This window comes from Chelonoidis abingdonii, chromosome 2 (assembly GCF_003597395.2).
Source record: "Chelonoidis abingdonii isolate Lonesome George chromosome 2, CheloAbing_2.0, whole genome shotgun sequence".
Taxonomy (NCBI): Eukaryota; Metazoa; Chordata; order Testudines; family Testudinidae; genus Chelonoidis; species Chelonoidis abingdonii.
Window position 1 is genome coordinate 294,286,972 of NC_133770.1, and position 23,549 is coordinate 294,310,520.

General features: G+C 45.5%; 1 protein-coding gene across 3 annotated transcripts in view; it reads right to left on the minus strand.

Moving 5' to 3' along the window:
- The window catches only part of PTP4A3 (protein tyrosine phosphatase 4A3), a 329,530-nt gene extending 311,671 nt beyond the window's left edge, over positions 1-17,859 (minus strand). For 2 of the 3 annotated variants that reach the window (XR_012655400.1, XM_032771982.2), the window contains exons 1-2: positions 17,703-17,859; positions 9,206-9,318 (exon numbers count right to left, since the gene is read on the minus strand). The gene's annotated coding sequence lies outside the window, so the exon portion shown is untranslated. The remainder of the gene's footprint in view (positions 1-9,205; positions 9,319-17,702) is intronic. The other variant, XM_032771983.2, reaches the window with a different exon arrangement.
- Between the last annotated feature and the right edge of the window lie 5,690 nt (positions 17,860-23,549).

Consider the following 23,549-nt stretch of genomic DNA (forward strand, 5'->3'; position numbering starts at 1 on the left):
CTTGGGCAGGCACTGTCTTCAGTGCAATACAATAAACTGCCTAGGGAAACTTTAGACATGCTCAGTACATACACCTCTACCCCAATATAACGTGACCCGATATAACATGAATTCGGATATAACACGGTAAAGCAGCGCTCGGGGGGGGGGGGGGTGCTGCTGCGCACTCTGCCAGATCAAAGCAAGTTCAATATAATGCGGTTTCACCTATAACGCGGTAAGATTTTTTGGCTCCTGAGGACAGCATTATATCGAGGTAGAGGTGTATTACAAATATAAAGAAGGTCCTAATACAAAATGAGTTCATAATTTGATACACACATGCCACAGTCATAGTTTCTTTCCCTCTAACCCCACATTGTGTTCTAGCCTTCCTCCATATTTTCCTCTTGATTTCTCCCTAACATTTCACTTCCCTAAAGGCTTGTCTACACATGGAATTGTTCCCAATTAACAACATATGTGGACACTTGCTCTGGAATAAGAGTCCACACATGGAGTTATCCAGACCAACAATCCAGCTAGCTCAGGATCCTGTCTTCTGACAGGGACCAGTACCAGATGTTTCACAGGGAATGAACAGAACAGGGCAATTATCGAGTGATCCATCACTTTAAATTCACACTCTACCTTAATCTACATTAATTTTCAAGTGTAAACAAGTCCTAAACTATCCAATCAAGTCTTCACACATGCACACCCCTGTACACATCCACACATCCTATTCACACAATTCAGTGAGGGTTAATTAGCACAGTAAGCAACGCAATTGCTTCCAGAGTGCGAACACAGACAGACCTCTCTGAATTCTGCCCGACCAGCAAGATCTGCCCAGGCCAAGGCTATGCATCAGTATTTGATTCCAAGCGTCTATTTTTCAGCAGTGTCTAGACTTGATCCTGTGTCAGGTTGATATACAGCACAATGCCATTACTTGAATATTTAAACCAGATAATGAACAGCTAGACAAAAAACTTACACACTCCAGGGTTAATGCCCAACACAGAATCCCTCCACTCCCCTTCCTTCAGCTGAGGCAGGTGCTGAGATTCCTATACGGACACAGCAGTTCTTGTCTTTCCTAGCAACCTCTGGCCAGCTGGTATCTGAAAAGTTTGAGGCCTTTCTTGTGTTGCACTCTAGATCTTAGGAGGGATTAAAAACCACTCTATGTTTGCCACCCATACCAGAGCCACTAGGGTGCTGTAGAGATGGAGAGCTTCCATTGTTCTTTGCATCCCAAAGTTTCTTTTGGATTGTGACCCTGTGTGAAAAGCTCCACTCCCTGCTCTGGAATTTCCCAGATACTAGCAACACAAAATTGACCCCATTGTCAGTTCCACAGATGCTGGCAGGAGTCTCAGCAGAGGCACTGATCTCTGAAAAGACTGGCCAGAGATATGAGCAGTGATGATTGCCAAAATTCACCTGTTTGACAACTGTTTGACACAGTTAGCTGCCAGTTAAATGTTCTCATCTAGTCTACTAGAGGCTGGATCCAAACAGATGTGTTTAAGATTTTACATTTTTCATCATGGGGCCATTTTATAAATACGTATGAGCTGCAGAAAGCTCTAATAGCACCCTATGGAAGATATTAGAAGAATTGCTATTCTTGGCTGCAAGATCACTTATTCCCAGGACGTGGAAATGGCTAGAACCACCACCCCAGACTGAATGGCTGAAAAACAAATCTGCAAAAGCACTCAAAACTCCATCCACTTGAGAAGTAACTCCTAGATGCCCACAACAGCCATGTTAGGAGCAGCATTCAGCAAGTTACATAAGCATATAAGATAACTATACTGGGTCAGACCAATGGCCCATCTATCTCAGTATCACCTCTAGAGATAGTGGTTAGTGCCAGATGCTTCAGAGGGAATGAACAGAACAGAGCAATTATCAAGGGATCCATTCCCTGTTGTCCAATCCCTGTTTCTGACACTCAGAGGTTTTAGGGACATGGAGTTGCATCCCTGAGCATCTTGGCTAATAGTCATTGATAGACATATCCTCTATGAAATTATCTAGTTCTTTTTTGAAAGCCATTATACTTTTTGGACTTCACAAAGTCTCCTGGCAATGAGTTCCACAGGTTGATTGTGCCCGGTGTGAAACACTTCATTTTGTTTGTTTTAAACCTGCCGCCCATTAATATAATTGGATAACACCTCATTTTTCTGTTATGAGAAGGAGTAAATGACACTTCCTTAGTTGCTTTCTCCACCCCATTCATGATTTTATAGACCCCCTACCGTAACCTTCATCATCTCTTTTCTAAGCTGAACAGTCCAAGGGCAGTTCTACACTTCAAAGCTGCATTGGCGCAGCTGGGTCATTGTAGCACTTTAATGAGGCCGCTCTAAGTTCATGGCAGAGAGCGTCTCCTGTCAGTTCAGTTAAAAAGTCGTCCCGCTGACATAGCGCTGTCTACACCGGCACAGAAGTCAGTATAACTATGGTCACTCAGAGGTGCGGATTATTCACATCCCTGAGCAATGTAGTTATACCGAAGTAATTCTGTACTTTAGCCCTGGTCTATACGAGTTTAGGTCAAATTTAGCAGCATTAGATTGATTTAACCCTGCACCCATCCACACAACAAAGCCGTTATTTTCGACTTAAAGGGCTGTTAAAATTGATTTTGGTACTCCTCCCCCGATGAGGGGATTAGCCCTGAAATCGACCTTGCCGGGTCAAATTTGGGGTAGTGTGGTCGCAATGTGATGGTATTGGCCTCCGGGAGCTATCCCAGAGTGCTCCATTGTGATCACTCTGGATAGCACTCTCAACTTCGATGCACTGGCCAGGTAGACAGGAAACGTCCTGCAAACTTTTAAATCTCATTTCCTGTTTATCTAGCGTGGCAATCTGCAGGTGACTACAGCTCTCATCAGCAGAGGTGACTGTGATGGAGTCCCAGAATCGCAAAAGAGCTCCAGCATGGACCGAACGGGAGGTAAGCGATCAGATCGCTGTATGGGGAGACGAATCCGTGCTATCAGTACTCAGTTCCAAAAGACAAAATGCCCAAACATTTGAAAAAAATCTCAAAGGGCAGGAAGGACAGAGGGTATAACAGGGACCCACAGCAGTGCCACGTGAAACTTAAGGAGTGAGGCAAGCCTACCAAAAAACCAGAGAGGCAAATGGCTGTGCCGGGTCAGAGCCCCAGACATGCCGCTTCTATAATGAGCTGCATGCCATTCTAGGGGGTGTCCCTACAACTACCCCACCCCTGTGCTTTGACTCCGTCAACAGAGTAGCACACAACAGGGATGTGGGTTTGGGGGACAAGGAAGACGAGGAGGAGGAGGTTGAAGATAGCTCACAGCAAGGAAGCGGATAAACCTTTTTCCCTAACAGACAGGAACTGTTTCTCACCCGGGACCTGGAGTCCACCTGCACATTTCCCAGAGTCACTACCCTTGAAATCAGCAGCTCTTTGACTGTGTTGGCTACTTGGATCACAGCAGCCCCCACAGTAGATTTGCCCACTCCAAATTGATGCCCGACTTACCGGTAGCTGTCTGGCGTTGCAAGCTTCTGCAGGGCTATCGCCACTCGCTTCTCAACTGTGAGGGCTGCTCTCATCTTGGTATTCTTGTGCTTCAGGGCAGGGGAAAGCAAGTCAGAAAGTTCCATGAAAGTGCCCTTACACAAGCGAAAGTTTCGCAGCCACTGGGAATTATCCCAGATATGCAACACTATGAGGTCTCACCAGTCTGTGCTTGTTTCCTGGGCCCAAAATCAGCGTTCCACGGCATGAACCTGCCCCATTAACATCATGATGTCCACATTGCCGGGGCTTTGAGAAAGTCTGTGTCCATGTCCTTATCACTCTCATCACCGTGCTGCCATCGCCTAATTGCCTGCTTTTGCAGGTTCTGTTTCTGCATATACTGCAGGATAACGCGCATGGTGTTTACAGTGCTCATAATTGCGGCGGTGTCTGAGCGGGCTCCATGCTTGCCGTGCTATGGCGTCTGCCCTGAAAAAAGGCGCAAACCATTGCCTGCTGTTGCTCTGACGGAGGGAGGGGCAAGCGACGACATGGCTTACAGGGTAGTCACACAGAATGGCCCCCTCAAGGACTGAACTCACAACTTTGGGTTTAGCAGACCAATGCTCAAACCACTGAGCTATCCCTCCCCCACTATTCAGAGAGGGAGGGAGGGGGGGAGCAAATGAATACAAAACAAATCTGGTCTCTTTATTACTTTGATCCTCTCCATCTCTCTGATGCATCTTAGGCTGGCAGCAGACAGTGCAGTACAACTTCTAGCCACAGTTGTCTCCTGGCTGCTTTCCAGAAGACGGTGCAGTACGACTGCTGGCCATCGTCGTCTCCCATTTATGTCTAGGCGCTTCCGGCCAACCTCACCGAGGCCAGCCAGGAGTGCACACATCTGCCCAGGAATCTCTGACCTACTTCACTGAGGTCAGCTAAAAGAGTACCCAGGAGATGACAACGATGGCTACCAATCATAATGCACCATCTGCTGCCAAAAGGCAACGAGCTGCTGCTGTGTAGCAATGCAGTCCCATATCTGCCTGCACTCAGGAGATATACAGTGATGGTGAGCTGAGCAGGCTCCATGCTTGCTGTGGTATGTTGTCTGCACGGGTAACCCAGGAAAAAAGCGAGAAAGGATTTATTGCTGTTGCGGGTGGGGAGGGCTGACATTTACCTAGAACCGCCAGCAACAATGTCTTTGGGAGCTCAACCCAGAATTCCAATGGGCAGCGGAGACTGCGGGATAGCTACCCACAATGCAACACTCCAGAAGTCGACACTAGCCTCGGTACTGTGAATGCACTTCGCCGAGTTAATGGCCTTAAGTGGGGACACACACAATCGACTGTATAAAATTGATTTCTAAAAATTCGACTTCTATAAATTTGACCTAATTTTGTAGTGTAAACATACCCACAGACAAAGGCCCAGTCTTTTTAACCACTCCTCATGTGGAAGCAGTTCCTACCCCTAATCATTTTTGTTGCTCTTCTCTGTACCTTTTCCAATTCCAAGGTATCTTTTTTGACATGGGGCAACCACATCTGCATGCAGTATTCAAGGTGTGCACATACTGTGAATTTACAGAGAGACATCGTATTATTTTCTGTCTTAGCCATCCCTTTCCTAGTGGCTCTTAACATTCTATTCAGGGTTTTTTTTTTTGACTGCCACTGCATGCTGAGAGTATGTTTTCAGAGAATTATCCACAGTGACTCCAAGATCACTTTCTTGAGTGGTAACAGCTAATTTATCCCAACTTAGTTAGATTCCTTTGTAATTCTTTGCAATTTTTTGGCTTTAACTATTCTGAATAATTTTGTATCATCTGCAAACTTTGCCTCTTAACTGTTTTCCCCTTTTTCCAGATCACCTATGGATATGCTGAACCACACAGGTCCCGATACAGATCCTTAGGGGACCCAACTATTTACCACTTTCCATTGTGAAAATTGCCCATTTATTCCTACCTTTTGTTTCCTATCTTTTAAGCAGTAACTGATCCATGATGGCAGTGACCTCAGACTCAGAGACTTTAAGGTCAGAAGGGACCATTGTGACCTCCTGCACATCGCAGGCCACAGAAACTCACCCACCTCCTTGTGTAATAAACTCCAATCTCTGGCTGAGTTACTGATGTCCTCAAATCATCATTTAAAGACTTCAAATTACAGAGATGCCACCATTTATTCTGGTTTAAATCTGCAAGTGGCCCATGCCCCATGCTGCAGAGAAAAGCGAAAACCCGTCAAGGTCTCTGCCAATCTGACCCATGAGGACATTCCTTCCCAACCCCAAATATGGCAATCAGCTGAACTCTGAACATGCCAGCAAGACCTGCCAGCCAGACCTGCCAGCAAGACCCGTGAAAGAATTCTCTGTAGTAACTCAGAGCCCTCCCCATCCGGTGCATCATCTCTGGCCATTCTGAATTTTTGCTACTAGCAGTTGCAGATCAGCTACGTGCCACTGTAGGCAATCTCATCATACCATACCCTCCATAAACTTACCAAGCTCAGTTTTGAAGCCAGTTAGGTTTTTAGCCCCACTGCTCCACTCTGAAAGATGTTCTGGAACTTCACTCCTCTGATGGTAAGAAACCTTTGTCTAATTTCAAGCCTAAACTTGTTGATGGCTAGTTTACATCCATTTGTTCTTATGTCCACATTGGCACTTTACTTAAATATCTCCTCTCCCTCCCTGGTACTTATCCCTGTGATGTACTTATAGATAGCAATCATATCTCCCCTCGACCTTCTTTTGGTTAGGCTAAACAAGCCAAGCTTATTTAGTCTCCTCTCAGAAAGTAGGTTTTCCATTCCTCTGATCATCCCAGTAGCCCTCCTCTGCACCTGTTCCAGTTTGAATTCATCTTTCTTAAACATGGGAGACCAGAACTGCATACAGTGTTCCAGATAAGGTCTCACCAGCGTCTTGTATAACGGTAATAACACTTCCCTATCTCTACAGGAAATACCTCGCCTGATGCATCCTGGGAGCGTATAAGCCTTTTTCATGGCCTCATCACATTGGCAGCTCATAATCATCTTGTAATTCACCAACAAACCCAAGTTTTTCTCCTCCTCTGTCGCTTCAAACTGATACATCCCCAACTTATGGCAAAAAAATTTGTTGATAGTCTCTAAGTGCATGACCTTGCAAATTGCACTACTAAATTTCATCCCATTTCTATTACTCCAGTTTTCAAGGTCCTCCACATCTCCTTGCATGATATTCCAGTCCTCCTTCATATTGGAATACATCCCAACTTTGTGTCAGCTGCAAATTTTATTAGCAGTCTCCTACTTTTCATGCCCTCCCTTTGGTGTGAGATCTTCTCAAAGGCTTTCTGAAAGTCCAAGTACATTATATCCATTGTTGAAACCATCAGTAAATTCTAATAGATTGGTGAGGCATGACTTCTCTTGGCAAAAGCTGTGTTGACTCTTCCCCAATATACTGTGTTCATCTATGTGTCTGGTAATTCTGTTCTTTACTATAGTTTCAGCCAATTTGCCTGATACTAAAGTTAGATTTACCAGCCTGTAATTCCCATGATCACCTCTGGAGCCTTTTTTTTTTTTTTTTTTTTTTTAAATCTACATTACATTAGCTACCCTCCTATCATCTGATACAGAGACTGATTTAAGTGACAGGTTACATACTACCGTTAATAGTTCTGTAAATTCATATCTGAGTTCCTTCAGAACTCTTGGGAGACTACTATATGGTCCTGGTGACCTATTACAGTTTAATAATTTATCAATTTATTTCAAAACCTCCTCTTATTGACACCTCACTCTGGGACAATTCTTCAGATTTGTCAGATAAGAATGGCTCCAGTGTGGGAATCTCCCTCACACCCTCTCTGTAATGAAGACTGATGCAAAGAATTCATTTAGATTCTCCACAATGGCCTTGTCTTCCTTGAACGCTCCTTTAGCACCTCGATTGTCCAGTGGCTCTACTCATTGTTTGTCAGGCTTCCTGCTTCTGATGTACTTAATATTTTTGCCATTGTTTTTTGTGTCTTTTGCTAGCTGCTTTTCAGATTCTTTTTTTTCACATGCCTTATTACACTTCACTTGCTAGAGAGTTTATGTTCCTTTCTATTCGTCTCAGGAGGATTTGACTTCCAATTTTTAAAACATGCCTTTTTGCCTCTAATTGCCTCTTTTACTCTGCTGTTTAGCCATGGTGGCATTTTTTTTTAAATCCTCTTTTATTTTCTTATTTAGAGTGTACATTTAGTCTAGCCTCTATTATAGTGTTTTTAAATAATCTCCATGCAGCTTGCAGGCATTTCACTGTTGATTGTTCCTTTTAATTTCCATTTAGCCAGCCTCCTCATTTTTCTGACCAAGGGCCTATTGTTCCAGCCCTACTCAGCACTTCATCTTCCTTGTACCAGCAGTTCCAGGGGAATAACAGCCTTAGACTCTGCCAGACTCTAGAATCGAATGCAGCAGGGTTCCGTGTTCCGGTGTGGGGGAGAAGATGAGCATGTTCACAGGGCAAGGAAGGACAATGTGCTCTGACACTACTCAGATCCCTGAGCTAGTTAAGGTCACCACTGTGTTTCTGAGGACAGTAAGAGCTTACTGGTCCTCCCCCCCTGAGGTTTGCAAACTGCTGCTGTTGCAGCTGTTTTTAGGGAAAGAGGTAAGAAGGAGAATTCAACAAGGGGAGCAAAACAGAGCACACAGGAAGCAGCAGCAAAAGGAAGGGGAAGGAAAAAGGAGATGCCGCCTACTTCGTCCCTCACAGAGCTGGTTGGGAAAGAAAGTGATAAAAGAAAGCATAGGACTTGTCCACCGGAACCACAGACCACAGTAAGCTGGGGTGTGAATTTACCCTACACTAGCTTGCTGTGGTGTAACTGCACGTACCCTGCTAATGCGTGTTAACAGTTCATTAATGCACTGTGAGCTAGTCCCCTTTCAAAAAAGAGGATCAGAGCAAAGCGTTCCAACAAGTTGTTAATGCATGTCAGCAAGGTGCACAGGGACAATTAGACAGCAGCAGGGTAGCCGGGGGTTGCTGTGGTCTAATTGTTGGGGTAGGCAAGTCCTTAAAAAGAGAGGTGCATTCTAGTGAAGAGAAAGCAGTTTGCAGTTTTCACACAAGTTAGCAAGCCCAAGGTAAACCCTAGGGTCTTCACAGTCTAACTCGATCTGGTAACGACAAAACTGCCTTGTTTTCACTCAGATTTGACTTAAGAACACCCAACCTTAAGGTGTTAGAACATGGTTAAACACGAGGAATCTGACTTAACGCCCAATTCTTAACCAGGGTTCCCCCCTGCACTCAATTGTTTTTTAAAACACTTAATAACTTATAATGAGCTCTGTAGTCAAACCTCATTGCTGTTACTATTGATTACTTTTTTGCTGGAAGCAACCTAGCAATTTTTAACTACTAGAACATACAATAATAAAAAATAATTTTTTGCTTATGCTGTATAAGAATTACTTAGGAATTAATAAGTGTTTCTTGGGAGCTGTTACATTTGCCCGTGCCCGTGACATTTATAAACGTTGTGGAAGTAACAAAATATGACTAAGTAATTGAATTGAATTTATTGTGTTTTCTAGGGTGCAACATGAAGAACCTCCTTTAGCAGACCTTGCTCAGGTATGGGCCCAATTATCTTCTCAGTGGATGGCTGATTAATCAGAGGGCTGTTACCTTTTCTCAAAGCACCAGCTGGTTCCTAGATCTGCATTTACTCATGCTTCCTCTCAGGTGTAATTATTCTATAGCAGAAGGTAACATGGGGCATCACCAATAGGTGGCATTGCCTAGAATAAAAAGAAGAAATATGCACATGTAACTGAGAACAGTTGCGGGACCTGTGTATACAATGCCCTAAACGTGACTGGTTAGATGGTAAAGATTTTTTTTTTTGTATTGTCTTCAGGAAAGTAACATGGCTTACTCTCGTTCTGAGAGGTGTCTCCTGTTGCATGACTTGTATTTAAATATATAACCGTAACTCTGTGTGCAGATAGGTATTCTGCACTTGGACCCAAACCACCTCCCACTGAAGTAAACGGAGGCCTTTCCGTTAGCTTCACTTAGCATTGAATCTGATCCCAATGTCCCCCTTTTGTTTGAGGGTACATGTTCAGAGTTAACTTGAGTTATCTACATTTAAATGCAATCCTCTCGTGTTAGGCTAACCTGAGTGAGAGCAGCCACATCGTGAAAAAGCTTTCAAGTTGCTATGTCCACACTTCTCTGCATTCACTCATGAGTGGCACTAAGATTTCTGGGGGCATACACAGGGTTCTTTGTAATGCAGTAAGCTGAGCTGCTCTAGGAATTCTCTCTCTCCCAGTGAACTGTGGGAGAATTTTGTCTTTTCTGGGCACACAGGAGGAATTATGGGAAGGCACTGGAGGACTAGCAGCACGAGTTGAGCTGGCCTGCGTCCACCATAGTAGTCATGTTAGCAGCTGGTTGTGTTTCCTCTAGCACACGGGTCGGCAACCTATGGCATGCATGCCAAAGGTGGCACGCGGCTGCCGCCCGAAGTCCCAGCTGCTGGCACCGCTCAGCGTGCCGCTGGCCTGGGGTTTCGTTCGCTCAGCCGACAGGAGGCTGAGTGGGGCCAGCAGCCGGGACCCCAGACCTGCGGCAGGCGCGCCCCCCCGGCTCCCCCGTCACTGCGCTCAGGTTCTGCGGCTCCTGGGAGTGAGAGCCACCCGGGCGCGGGGCCCTGAGCCTGCTGGAGTAGGGGAGGTGGCCCCTCCTCCAGAGGAGTTCAGGGGGCAGGGAGGGGGGAACCTGGTCTGGGGAGCAACCCCTGGGCACGACTGGCCCCTGGGGTCTATAAAGGCTCGTTGGGATTTGCCTCTCAATGAACCAATGTGCAGCCGGGGGGGCGGTGGGGAGGCAAGGGGGAAGTTTTGCCTGGGGCACAAAACGTCCTTGCACCGGTCCTGGCCCAGCAAGTTTCAGCGCTGTAGAGCGCCTGCGTAGACAGTGCACCAGCACTCGGAGCTATGCCCCTCGTGGAAGTAGGTATTTTTTAAGAGCTGGGAGAGCTCTCTCCTGGTGCTGCACCCCGACCACACGATGCAGTGCTTTAGCATTGCCAGTGTCGACTAGCCATTAGGCTGTAATCTCTTTGGGGAAGGGACAGTCTTTTTGGCCTGGTCTACGCTACACGTTTATACCGATTTTAGCAGCGTTAAACAGATTTAACATTGCACCCGTCCACACAACGAGGCCCTTTATATCGATATAAAGGGCTCTTTAAACTGGTTTCTGTACTCCTCCCTGATGAGAGAAGTAGCGCTGAAATCGGTACTACCATATCAGATTAGGGTTAGTGTGGCTGCAAATCGACGGTATTGGCCTCCAGGCGGAAACCCACAGTGCACCATTGTGATCGCTCTGGAAAGTGATCTGAACTCAGATGCACTGTCCAGGTAGACAGGAAAAGCCCCGCGAACTTTTGAATTGCATTTCCTGTTTGCCCAGCATGGAGCTCTGATCAGCACGGGTGGCGATGCAGTCCCAAATCCAAAAAGAGCTCCAGCATGGACCGTACGGGAGATACTAGATCTGATCGCTGTATGGGGAGACAAATCTGTTGTATCAGAGCTCCGTTACAGAACACGAAATGCCAAAGCGTTTGAAAAAAAATCTCCAGGATACACAGCGCTGCGTGACAAGCGTAACGGGAAGCCAGAGACTCAAATGGACGCTCATGGATGGAGGGGGTACTGAGGACTCCAGCTATCCCACAGTCCACAGCAGTCTCTGAAAAGTATTTGCATTCTTGGCTGAGCTCCCAATGTCTGTAGGTTCAAACACAGTGTCTGGCGTGGTTCAGGGAATAGCTCCTCAGTTTCCCCCCACCACCACCACGTGAAAGAAAAGGGAAAGAAATCATTTCTTGACTTCTTTCAATGTCACCCTATGTGTACTGAATGCTGCTGGTAGACGCGATGCTGCAGCAGTGAAGAGCAGTATCCGCTCCTCTCCCCCTCCCCGGTGGTAGACGGTACAATATGACTGATATCCGTCGTCGCCATCAGCCCGTGAGTGCTCCTGGCTGGCCTCAGGTGAGGCTGGCCGGGGGCGCCTGGGTAAAAATGGGAATGACTCCCAGTTACTCCCGGTAGATGGTACAGAACGGCTGGTAACTGTCTTCATCATAGCAACTGGGGGCTGAGCTTCATCAGCCCCCTCCCTTTCCTGTGTAAAGAAAAGATTCTGTACTGCCTGGACTGTCATAGCCCCGGGAGGCTGCCTCCCCCTCATTTTATCTCACTAACAAGTCTCTGTTTCTTATTCCTGCATTCTTTATAACTTCATGACACAAATGGGGGGGACACTGCCACGGTAGCCCAGGAAGGTTGGGGGAGGAGGGAAGCAACGGGTGGGGTTGTTGCAGGGGCACCCCTTAGAATGGCATGTAGCTCATCATTTCTGCGGGATCTGACACGGAGCGGCTGTGCTCTCTGGTTCTCTGGTACACTGGTTCTCTAGTACACTTGCCCCATATTCTAGGCAGGACTGACTCTATTTTTAGATAAAACATAAAGGAGGGAATGACCCGGGGAGTCATTCCCATTTTTGTCTTTGCGCCCCCGGCCGACCTCAGCGAAGGTCAGCCAGGAGCACCCATGACAGCAGCAGACGGTACAGAACGACTGATAACCGTCATCTCATCACCAATTTACAATGGCACAGCAGACGGTACAGAACGACTGGTAACCATCTCTGCTACCTTGCAAAGGCAAATGAATGCTGCTGTGTAGCGCTGCAGTACCGCCTCTGTCAGCGGCATCCAGTACACATACGGTGACAGTGGCAAAAGGCAAAATGGGCTCCGTGGCTGCCATGCTATGGTGTCTGCCAGTGCAATCCAGGGGAAAAGGGCACGAAATGATTGCCTGCCGTTGCCTTCACGGAGGAAGGAATGAGTGACGACATTTACCCAGAATCACCCGCTACACTGTTTTTGCATCATCATGCATTGGGATCTCAACCCAGAATTCCAATGGACGGGGGCGACTGTGGGAACTATGGGATAGCTACCCACAGTGCAACGCTCCAGAAATCGACGCTAACCTCGGTACATAGACGCACACCACCGAATTATTGTGCTTTGTGTGGCCACATGCACTCAACTTTACACAATCTGTTTTATAAAACCGGTTTATGTAAAATCGGAATAATCCTGTAGCATAGACGTACCCTTTGCTCAACATTTGTTCAGTGCCTAGCTCAGTGGGGTCCCAGACTCTAGGTTAACACAAATAATAATAGTGAAGACAACCCCTGTGAGAAAGAGAATGCACTCACGTATGCTAGCATTTAAATAGTCACAACAAGGTTTTGAAGATCACACCTCAAAAACATGAACAGTGTGACAAGTTCACAGCTTTGCTGCTGATCTGATTTAGCTGGAGACTTTTTTTATTTTTTTGTTTTGCAAGACTGGGTTAACAGAATAGCAGCAGCGCACTTGGGAAAGCAATGGAGGAAGGCAGCAGCAACAGAACAAAGCAGACTTCAGTTCCTGTCTACACAAAGTTGGACTCGTTTAACTAAAAGTATTTTTTTAAGTCACACACATACATCCAGCTCCATTCTCTGTGGATACTCAATCTGAATTTTGGTAAGGGATCCCTTTAAACTAAGTCAATATAAACAACGTTTAAATTCAAGAATGTCGACACAGAGGTTGCACCAATTTAACTAAATCACTTTAAAATGGTGCGTCTTTGTAGAAGGATCAACACTTGCATTGTTGGGATGACTGTGTTTTGTGCGCTCCAGAGAAGCATTTACACTCTCCCTCCTGCAAACTACCCTAGGAGCAGCAGCCGTCACCCTCAGGGAATCCTGCATCCTGGCAAGCAAAGGAGGCAGACCTTCATTGGGAATTGTTCAAAGATGCCAGGTGCCCATGTCCACAAGTGATTTTTCAATCATCTCTCTTTATGAGCATTTAAATTTCCCCCTCCAATGCTACCAAGGGCCAACTCCTCAACAAGTGCTACTCTGGAGGTTTTTTTGATCACCTGTTTCAGTTACTGATGAGTAAAGGGTCTTGAAATGCTGTGTTTCACCCACACACTGTTGCCAGTAAAATACCTAAAGGGACTTTCCCTTTAACTTTCAAAATAAAACAAACAAAAAAAATAGACTTCTCTCCTCTGTGCTGAGACCAAGAATGTGAAATTTCAGTTGGTCCCAACTGAGAATTTTACAAAATAATAAGCATGTGAAAACAAAGTTTTAACTTTGCAGGCACAGAGTAAAGATAGAGAAAGACATCTATGTTTGAAGCCAAGTGATTAAGCACCTATTAGCCTGCAGTTGTGCTCAAGAATTTAAAATTTAATTTCTAATGACATTTCTAATCCTTATGGTTGAGAAGCAAACCTTCTAAACTTGAACCAAATTTAGCTTGATGCAGCCCTGCCTTCCTGAATTCCCAGTAGCCTGCCTCAAACAGTAGCTCAGAACAGAGTGAATTATCACATTCCTCTCCATTTGGTTAACTCTGGAACATAATGACAATTTTGATGTACTGCTGGGTGCTGCCAAGAATGCTAAAGTGGAGAACAGGCAAATACACCTGTATTAAGCATTTGAGAAACACAGGATAGAGTCCCAAATCAGTAAAATCTCTCAGTTCTGAATTTAATTCCAACCATTGTAGAATATAGCACAAACATGACACAAATCAGGATGTCTTTAAATCCAGTCTGGTGCAAAGTAAGGGATCTTATGACATGAGTTCATTATATACACAAGGTAACAACTTCCATTGACTTGTGGTGTGTTTCTTTCCATGGCCATCAGTAACTGCACATGCATCCCTATAGGGCTATACTACCCACTACACTACGGCTTCTTCTGGCACAGCTATGCCTGTCAGGGATCACCCCTCTTCAAGCTCACAGCCCTGACTGTCACAGCTGTGCTGGCAGACATCTGTAGCGTGGACAGAGCCTAAGGCTTGTATCCTTGCTGAACAAGTTTACCAAGAAGGATGCACATAAAAAAATCCATTCATTCAGCTTAAATCGCAGTTCCTCTGAGTGGGCAGATAAAGTTATAATTGAATTAGTTAGAAGCTGGCAGTAACATAAAACCCAAGATTTAGACTAATTGCTGGGATTAGTAATTCTGGTTGTACAAGATGTACACCACACACATTTTGGAATAAGACACCAGCATCCAGAGCTAATGTCTCAAAAGGGTCTGTCCGGCTGAACATTGATATTTTTTAATCTAAGCCCCAAAATGACGGTTACATGAAGAAGGGGTTGTTTTTTATTAACGATGTCACACTAATGCCCAGTCCAGGGGTGGCCAACTTGTGGCTCCAGAGCCACATGCGGCTCTTCAGAAGTTAATATGTGGCTCCTCGTATAGGCACCGACTCCGGGGCTGGAGCTACAGACACCAACTTTCCAATGTGCTGGGGGTGCTCACTGCTCAACCCCTGACTCTGCCACAGATCCTGCCCCCCCACTCTACCCCCTCCTCCGAGCCTGCCATGTCCTTGCTCCTTCCCCACCCCCCAGCCTCCTACACAAAGTGAAACAGCCAATCAGGAGGTGCGGGGAGGGAGGAAAACGTGCTGATCGGGGCTGCCGGCGAGTGAGAGACACTGGGAGCAGGGAAGCTGCTGACGTATTATTGTGATTCTTTGGCAATGTACAGCTGCTAACGTATTACTGTGTCTTCTTAAAAGGCTCCAGTTGGCCACCCCTGGCCTAGAGGACTCAAACGAGATCACTGCCCCATGAGCCCTATTGTGCAAGACACTACACGTGCGCATGCATATTCTGCAAGACACAGTCACTGCCCTCAAAGAACTGAGAGCAGAACTCAGGACTCCTGATTTCAGCCCAGAACCCACCCACTAGACCATAGCCCTCTGCCATTTTCCAGGTTCAGATTCAGATCATCCAATACTAATAGTCTGCAATAATTTGTATTAAATACATAAGCTTTCAGTTTCCCTCTCAGGCTGTCCACGCATACAGCGAAGCAGCCTTTAGTGAAGACGCTACTACACTGACAGGAGAGCTTCTCCCGCTGGTATAGTTAATCCACCTCCACGAGAGGCAGTATCTATGTCGACGGCAGAAGCTCTCCTGGATTTTTCCTACCCCTCAGTGATGTAGTTATACCAATGTAAGTTTGAAGTGCATACCTGGCCAAAGAAATATTATAAGTCTAATAATTTAAACACACATTTTCATAATTGTAATTGAGTGGCAACTGAGAGATGCTGGGGACTTCCATCAACATAGTTTTTATTTACTTAAAGCTGAAATGAACGTCAAGGAAAAACGCAATCAAATCTACTCAAGTATCTAAAACCATGCCAGTTCTGTGTGGCCACTATCACTTTTGCCATGCAGCACCTATTACTTCTCCTGCTTCAGATCTCAGAGTCCTCATGCTCATTGCAACAATGTATACCACCACATATACACTTATAAGAACATAAGAACAGACAAATTAGGTCAGCCCATCTAGCCCAGTATCCTGTCTTCCTACAGTGGCCAATGTCAGATGTTTCAAAGGGAATGAATAGTCAGGGTAATTACTGAGCGATCCCTCCGCTGTCGTCCATCCAGCATTTAGAGGCTTAGGGACAATCCAGAGCATGGAATTGCATCCCTGACCATCTTGGCTAATAACCATTCATGGGCCTTTCCTCCCTGAATTTATCTTATTCTTTATTTCAAACTCAGTTATACTTTTAGCCTTCACAACATCCCCTAGCAACAACTTCTACAGGTTGACTGTGCATTGTATGAAAAATTACTTCCTTTTGTTTGTTTTAAACCTGCTGCCTATTAATTTCGTCAGGGGATCGCTGGTTCTTGTGTTACATGAACAGGTAAATAACATTCCTTAGTCACTTTCTTCAATCCATTCATGATTTTACAGACCTCAATATCCCCCGAGTCGTCTCTTTTTTAAGAAACATGGTCCCAACCTTTTTAGTCACTCCTCAAATGGAAGCTGTTCCATACCCCTAATAATTTTTGTTGCCCTTCTCTGTACGTTTTCCGATTCTTTTTTGAGACAGAGCGACCAGAACTGCAGAGTGTTCAAGGTGTGGGCATACTCTGGATTTATATAGTGGCATGATGATATTTTCTGTCTTTTTATCTCCTTCCTAATGTTCTGTTAGTTTTTTTTGCCTACCACTGTGCATTGAATAGATGTGTTTTGAGAATTAGCTATGACGACTTCAAGATCCTTTTCTTGAGTGGTAACAGCTAATTTAGATCACATAATTTTGTATGTAGTTGAGATGATGTTTTCCAATGTGCATTAATTTGCACTTATCAGCACTGAATTTCATCTGCCATTTTGTTGCCCAGTTTTGCGAGATCCTTTTGTAACTCCTTGTAGTCAGCTTTGGACTTAACTATCTTGAGTAATTTTACATTGTCTGCAAACGTTGCCACCTCTCTGTTTACTCCTTTTTCAAGATCATCTATGAATATGCTGAAGAACAGCAGTCCCAGTACAGATCCCTGGGGGGCTCTGCTATTTACCTCTCCCCATTCTGAACACTGACCATTTATTTTTATGCTTTGTTTGTTGAAAGTGTCACTAGGCATCACAGTTTGTATGGCTGTACCCTCACTGACTTTCTCCAAGTGCAAAAATGTTCAGCCCGATGATGCTCTTCTCCCAACCAAATACTGGGACATCCTACCCAGGGGACTTAACCCCGTCAGCACCCTCCTCCAGACTGTAAGGCACAATCTCTACTACCTAAGGATGCACTAAGAAGATGGAGCAGTCAGCCAGCTCCAGGACATCGTGTACAGGGGGCACCCCCATCTGCAGGAGATGCACCCAGCTACAGAGTCCCCTATGCACGAGAGTGTGGTCTCCCCAACTCCAGAGCATCCTGTGCATGGGACACGTGCCACCCTCCAGGGCAGCCTGGAGGCGGGGAGTGTGTGGGAGGGGGCAGGCTCATCCCCAGCGCCCCCTACCCTGGGCCCCAGCCCCAGTGACCCGCACGCACGGGGGCGGGCTCATCTCCAGCGTGCCGCACACAGGCGGTCCCCCCGAGCCGCGGGAGGTCACGGCCACACACACCCTGCACCTTCCCATTGCTGCGGCTGGAGCTGGCACCGCCCCGAGCTGCCCCCGCCGCGCCCCGCACACTCACCTGCCTCCCGCGCACGGACCCCACCCCCCGCAAGGGCGCAGCAGCTCGCGCACTCCCGCTGCCCGCCGTCGCGCGCCGGCTCTGGGCTCGCCCGCGCACGAGACACCACCCCTCCCCTGCTCCGTCGCGCGCCCCTCGGCTCGCTCACTCGCACGCAGGCAGGCACGCTCGTCGCCCCGCCCCCTTCCCTGGCGTGCGGAGGCGCTTGGTCAAGCGCTCCCCCCCACCCCCGCTTTACAAATAGTGTCACGTGGGTGCCAGCGGAGCCAATGGGAGATGCCCGAAGGGCTGTGACGCTCTAACGGGGCTGAGGCGGTGAAGGACGAGGGAGGTGACTGGAGAAGTTAGAGGGGAGAGGGGAAGGGGAAAGATATGGGAAGGAGGCAGGGAAAAAGGGGGAGGGCAAGGGGGGAAGAGGTGTTGGGGGTAAGAGGAGAGCGGGGCAGCAGGCCAAGAGGGGGAAGGAAGTGGCGAGGGGTAGAGAAAGGAGATGAGGAGCAGAGGGGAGTAAGAGCAGAGGGGGGCCAAAGAAGGAGTGGGGGTGGGCTACATAACTGCAAAGATGGACCCCACTTCCAATGGCTAGTTCTGCTGTTGCTAGGGTGACCAGTGCCCTGATTGTATAGGGACAGTCGTAATAATTTTTTTTTGGGGCTTTCTTATATTGGCAATCTATTAACTGCCCGGCTCCCCGTCCCATTTTCTCACATCTGTATCTGTTCACTCTTAGCTGTTGCCTACAGTCACGATTTTTTACACGTGTTCCTTCTTGCCCCTTCCCCCCCAAGTTCAAGGAGATTTCCTTAGCTGTGCACTATGGCTAGTGAAAGACAACGGTAGTCTTGATTCTCTGCAATAGGATCAATGGTTAACCACATTCCTAACTGCTTAATTCAATGACTATGTGGAGAAGAAGCCAGTAAAACCAATGGAGAAATCCCAGATGGGTTAAATGGCACAGCACCGTGGAAAATGAAATGTAAACTCTGTACAGCTTAACTCACAAGTATTTCCCAAAACAGGCAGATATTCTCTACACATACACCAAATCTTGAACTGCAAGATCCATTGAGTGAAGATGGCTCAGGAATCTCAACCAGATGTTACTTGCCCAATGTGATAAAGCGGTTAAAAAACAACCACCATACTAGCGATCATTGAGCAAAGGTGCAGAAAAATAATATTTTGAAAGGAACTAAGTAACTGTGTATGTGTACCACTCCCTCTACTGGAGGGGATCTCGACTGTCCAACTCTTGTCACGTGCTCTATACAAAAAGGACCTGTTAGATTATCTTCACTTAGCTCAAGTGGAAAAGGTCTCATCCAAAACCCCACGGGACTCAGGAAAGATTTTGATTCTAGCCCTGTTAGCAGGATTCCATGCTGGCAGAGCTGACAACAGAGAAGTCTATAGTGATGATTTGTACACTGTTGTATAATGACCTGACTTCAAACCAATGATTCTATTTTCGTGAATGGAGTACAGTGGTCAAGTCGCTTTTAAACTGAGATGAAAGGTTCAGAGAAGTACAACAAAGATGATTAGAGGTACCGTTCATACTGTGAGAGATTCCCAAAACCTAAGGCATCAATTACCATGGGAAGGAAGAAGAATTAAAATATGAAGAAGAGTCACTTGGAGTGATATGCTTTAAGATTCGAAGGATGACATAAAAGCAGGAAAATCCTTTCCTGCTCCATACCATCCCATAATTCTACAATAATGAGTTACTTGCATGTTAAAGCAGTTAATTGGGACAAGCATATGGAAAAATATTCCTTCACCCACTTGCACGGCCAATTTGCGATTGAGTGCTGTAGTGTGTACCAAAGCAAATGTTGTTGCTGACTCAACAGAGACTGGGGAGATTCCTAAGCAATATAAATAATAATTGAAATAGGTGCAACTCACGGTAACAAAACCAAGATAAACTCTAGCTGGAATGACATTACATCAGTGGTCACTACCCTATTAGAGTGCGTTGATTTAAAGCTGCAAATACTTAGCTTGTTCAGTGCAGGGTCTTGTCTGTGGGCTGGTCCAATATGCTTCACTTTATTATTATAAATCACCGAATGTGGATTCTAATCATATAAATATCATAAAGTTGAAGAATGAGAACAGGCACTGTCTTTAGCACGAGTGCCTCTCTCAATTTATTTTTGATTTGATAGGGTTTTTTATGGCCTCATCATTCCAATATGCTCTGAGTGTTCCTCGTGAGCAGACGTTAAGAGAAGTTTATGGTCTCTCTTTTACAGAGACGAAATGAGCAGCCAGAAGATGGATTACATACCTTGCCTAAAGTAACAGAAAATAGACCGTAGAAAAGTAGGTGTAGGGACCTCAAGAAGGTCATTAGATCTAGCCCCACGCTAAAGGCAGACCAATAACCTAGAGACATTCCCTTGACAGATGTTTGTCTGAAAAACCTCAATGAAAGCGAACTTCCGCTCACTTTCCTACACCTCCGTTGAATGTCTATCTGTCTTAACACGTATAGTTAGAAAGTCTATTTTTCTAATTATTTAAATGTAAACAGATTAAACTATTTAGGAATCCAGAGATAATGCTTTAATCTCCAAGGACATCCTTTCGCTTTGGTGCTAAAGACACTGAAACCTTTTTCTTCTAAAGAAGATTCCCTGAGCATACTTTTAACTTCTTGTAAGCCTGTGTAATGAACTAAGCCTCACAAGACTGTGGTATTGGGTTTTACACGATGCAGGAAACTGAGGGTTTGTCCACACAACAAATGAAGGTGTGATTGTAGTGGTGATGTTGCACTACGAGTACGAATATGATGTAACTGGAATATGCTTCATGCAAAAGGTCTCTTGTAAGGTATCATTACAAAGCTTATGATCTACTGAGTGTGTTCATCTTATTTCTTTGCATGTATTATTTCTATGTCTAGAGTTAGGGTAATAAGATATACACTTGTATGACTGATGTAAACATTAAATGGAAGCCATTAAAGGTGCTTCAGAATCAATCACCTGTAAATGGCTCTGTTTACTTGCAACTCTTCCTGGGTACTTGTGGGCCAGCCCTGGAAGAATGGAGGCTGGGGTCGCATGGAACATGTGAACATGTCACCTGATACTGGAATCCATCTTAAACCTGGTGCTTTTCCATTTAGAAGGAGGGGTGGGGACCCAGAGAGACAAAAGATTCCCGCCTTGGACCAAAGCTATAAAAGGGAGTGAAGCAGGACAAGGAGAAGTCCCAGCCACCTCAGATGTCTGCTGGAACTAACAAGGACTGTACCAGGGGAAAGGATTGGGCCCAGACTAGGAAGGAGTCTAGTCTGTGAAAGAAACTTATTGGGACATCTCTGAGGATGAGATATTACCTGTAATCAGTTTCTTCATGTATTAGGCTTAGACTTGCATGTTTTGTTTTATTTTGATTTGTGACTTACTTTGTTCTGTCTGTTATTACTAGAAACCACTTAAATACTAAATAAAATCATTTTTGTTTATCAATAAACCCAGAATAAGTGATTAATACCTGGGAGAGCAAACCGCTGTGCATCTCTCTCTCTCAGTGTTATAGAGGGCAGATGGATAATTTATGAGTTTACCCTGTATAAGCTTTATGCAGAGTAAAATGGATTTATTTGGCGTCTGGATCCCATTGGGAACTGGGTGTCTGGGTGCTGGCATCAGGTAACCTGCAGAGCCATTTTCACTTAACGCCTGTGGCGGGGTGAGGGGGCGTGGCCCGGACCCTGAGTCTGTGTTACAGCAGGCTAGACGATAGATACTAAGTGCCCTCCCCATTGTTTAGAGTTCCTACCGTGCTGAAGGCACTCTGAACCTCATGGCCTTGGGCCAGAGCATGTGTAATTCCATTTCCTTTATTTTATGTGAGTTACTTGACTGACATATCGTGGCTACACAAGCATTACAGTTTTGCTGTTTGTGCCTTGCAGGTGACCTGCAAAGTAAAAACAGTAAAGATGAGTGCTCCTTTTTGCTTTGTTTATTATATGTCACTAAATCCTGAAAGGCTGGGGAGAGTTGGTCTTTTTTTTTTCCATATTGGAAGTTCAAACCTGGTGTATCCTGGAAGACCCTATCAATGACGGGAGAACTGGTAGGATTATGATAGCAGGGGTACCATGCAAGTGAAACCAGATTAATTGAGAAAGGAAATGATTTTTATTCTGACTGTATAGAACCCTTTGGGGGGCTGTGATGGAGTTTACTCCCAGTTAGTGCACTTGTGATTGATTGATTGATTGATTGCCTTCTGGCCAGAGGGGGTGGAGTTAGGTAAGGATCATTAGGCCCCTGGGCCTTATAAGGAACCAGGGAGAACTGAGGAGACAGAGAGAGAGAGAGCCTGCCTGTGACTGTAGAGGAGACAGGATTTTCCTGTGGACGGAAACCCACAGGGAGCAGGTCAGGCTCCTGTAGAGGTGACCCTGAGGTAGGGCCAGTAAAAGCACTTGAGTGGAGCCCAAGAGGGGTGGAAGACTTATTAGTTCAGCAGAGAATGGAGGATACGTTAAAGACAGGCTATGGGAAGCACCACAAGGAGGCTTAGAGGTAGGAAGCAGCCCATGAAAATAGGACTGGCTTCTGCCATCTCTCATCGCCCTGTGCTTAGTACTCAGGTCCAGGCCAGAACCTACAGTAGATGGTGGGCCTGGGTTCCTGAGAAAGAGAATGCAAGTCAAACATAAGGAATAGTGCGCCCAGGATGGGGCTGAATACTGACTCCAAAGGCTTAAGTGAGGAATAGCCCAAACTAGTCCTCAGGCAAAACCAGACTTGACAAGCCTAATATTTCCATGGTTAAAAAAAAAAAAAAAACAAGCAGAAAAAAACCTTTGAAAATACCATTCAGGACCTCTTTATGCATCATACAAAACCAATAAAGGGTATACTTCCATATTTTCTCCTTGGGCCTTTCCTTTCCTTTCACCTTTAAGATAGCAGGTTTGCTGTGTAACTCCCTCCTACCTCCTCAAAGTGAGGACAAACTCTAAGTGAAATAGGAGCGAGGCTGTGGGTGGAATGACTGTTGTTTTCATTAAATAGTAAGTAATTTGCTTTTGATGTTCACAGGCTTGATTCTGCCAGTCTTACCTAGATAAAAGTTCTGTTGACTTACCTCTCTTTTGACGTCATTGGATGCACAGGGATTGGCTGCTAAAACCATATACAAACATCAACTATTTCCTTTAAAAAAGAGAGAGAAGGAAACAGGAACAACAACAAAGGGAACAAAAACAAACACAAAGGAAAAAGCTTGCCAGTCCAGCCACTATAGTTGGTAAAATATTTTTGGCTAAATCGCACCACCTTTACACTAGTTTAACGCCATTACCTTCAATGGAACTGAGGGCAGAATTTAATTCTCAATCTACATTTATTATTTTGTTCTGTTTTTCTCTTTGCTGCAAACCACTACATTGCGTTATTGTTGTAGCCATGTCAGTCCCAGGATGTTAGAGAGACAAAGTGGGTGGACTTTTATTGGACTCATTTCTTCTGGAGCAAGCTTTACCATACTTCCCCAGTAAGTGCTACAAACCTGACCTGATTCTTTCTTCATGAATGAGATGATATTCGCTTTCCATGTTTCAGTGCTTCCCCGCTGAGCGTGCAAATTAGTGCCAATTGTGGTGGTGCTTTGTGCAAGGTAAACGCTGTCTTTTTTGGACTGGACAGAGGCCCCAGATAAACCTGACACTAGTACAAAACCCCCTCTGGTAACATCTTCAGGTCTCTTTACCAGACTGTGTAGGCTGACCATATTTCCCTATGTTGAATATGGGATACCTGGTAAAATTACTTGTATTCAAGTGAGTTCAATGGCAGTCAGTTAGGA